At 34.9% G+C, this 2,004-nt stretch overlaps 1 pseudogene; it reads right to left on the minus strand.

The window, feature by feature from the left end:
* Window positions 1–1,559: 1,559 nt before the first annotated feature.
* LOC129064514 (uncharacterized) lies at window positions 1,560–1,659 on the minus strand (annotated as a pseudogene).
* Between the last annotated feature and the right edge of the window lie 345 nt (window positions 1,660–2,004).

Here is a 2,004-nt window from a genome sequence, read left to right on the forward strand (position 1 = left end):
TCCCCTCTCTCTAAAAATAAATACAAATTTAAAAAGAAAGAAAGTGAAAGGAGAAGAAAAACTACCCATTGTTCTACCATCTGAAGGCCATCGATGTAAACATTTGTTTTATTTCCTTCAAGGTTTTTTTGTTCTTTGCATAGATGGGGGTATGTGTGTGTGTGACAGAGAGAAAGAGAGATTGATTTTAACATAATTGGATCCACTTCCCTGAAGAGCACTCCTTTCAAAGCAGCAGGATTAATGTGATTTTTTAAAGTAGTAGAATGAGTCATTTTAGAATTATTGAGCAAAATTCAAGTTGATTTTTCTTTATTCTGTCAACAGAAATCACCTAATATTCACCTGCTCTTCTGCTGTTCAGTGGAAAGGATAATGAGATATAAATGAAGACATGTAAAGATAAGAAATATAACTAGGGCATATACTATGGTAACTTCAATACTTAAATTATTTCATAAATCTGAGTCCTTAGTTGCAATAGCCCTATTTCTGACAAGTTTAAATAGGTAAAAAATCAGGTTTAATCATTTGAATTTCTTTTTTTTTTAAAAAGGTTTAATTTATTTTTTTAGAGAGAGAGGAAGAGAAGGAGAAAGAGAGGGAGAGAAACATTCCTCGATTGCCTCTTGCTCACCCCCAACTGGGGACCTGGCCCACAACCCAGGTGTGTGTCCTGACTGGGTTCACAGGCCAAAGCTCAATCAGCTGAAGCACACCAGCCAGGGCTAATCATTTGGATTTTCTGATAAACCCAGTCTAAAAGGGATTGGGATTCAATTTTCACTGCACAGGTAACTTCACATTTACATGGTGACTTTTCTCAAAGATGAACAAAGGATGAAATCTGACATGTCTAAGGATAGAATATCAGTAGTATATTCAATGCATGGTAAATTACATTTTACATTGAGCAGAGACTGAGGAACCAAATTCATTTTGCTACAGTCCCAAAGACACCAAAGTGGAATCTCAGCTCATTATTTTCTCAATGAGTCTGAGAAAGTATCCCAGGGAGAAGCATTTCCAGTCAACTCAATAAGCTCTCAAACCCCTGGGCTTTTGCTTATGCAGATCCTAATAGCTAGAGGATCTTATGTTAACTCTACACCTTCCTAACTTGATCTTTAAGGCCAGGCAACTCATAGGCCACCACTCTGAGAAGCCCTCGTTATGCTTTCAAAATCTTTATTTACAAGACCCCATTTAGCCTTTGTAATATTCTTCCATATGTAACAATGTGTTCTGCTTAATAACAATATTTGTAAATGTGTCTGAGTAATATGTTTACAATGGTTCAAAAATTCAGCACATAAAACACATCCAAGCACAGAGTCTTGTTCTTGCTCCCACATCTCACAAACACTACTTGTGTTGGAGTTTCTTTGTGTCCTTTCCAAAATGTCTTCATGTAAACATAAATACTAATCTATTATTTCCCCATCCTTATTTTCTTACACAAAAGATAACTTGATCTACACACTGCTCTTGATATACATAATATTGCTTCACATATATAATATCGTTTGATACACATACTTTTCTGTACTTTTTTTTTTTTTAATCTGGAAGGCCTCATGAGTTTGCATGTCATCCTTGCTCAGGGGCGATAATATACTCTGTATCATTCCATTTTTAGCATTAGTGCTGCCGGAACATCTGTACTTTGTTTGCTCTTTCGGTTTTATCTTGTCAATCATCACAAAAATCTTTCCATATCTGTTCAAATTCCTCATTCTCTTTTAAAACCTCTTCAAAATTCAAAAAAACAAACAAAAAAATAAATATTTCATGTTTTCTCTTAATATATTTACTGGTTCCAGTAATGATAAACATTTGGGTTGTTTCCAATCTTTGCTAGCCAATGATGCTTTGTAAACATATGTTAATTTGCATTGTGCATGCACATCCTTGGATAAATTCCCAAAGGCAGAATCATTGGAAAAAAGACTGCACAATGCTGTAATGTTGATAGGTGTCAAATTGCTTTCCATAGAGCTTTTA

Source organism: Pteronotus mesoamericanus, unplaced genomic scaffold, assembly GCF_021234165.1.
Source record: "Pteronotus mesoamericanus isolate MK-2021 breed Mesoamerican mustached bat unplaced genomic scaffold, CSHL_Meso_final contig_164, whole genome shotgun sequence".
Taxonomy (NCBI): Eukaryota; Metazoa; Chordata; class Mammalia; order Chiroptera; family Mormoopidae; genus Pteronotus; species Pteronotus mesoamericanus.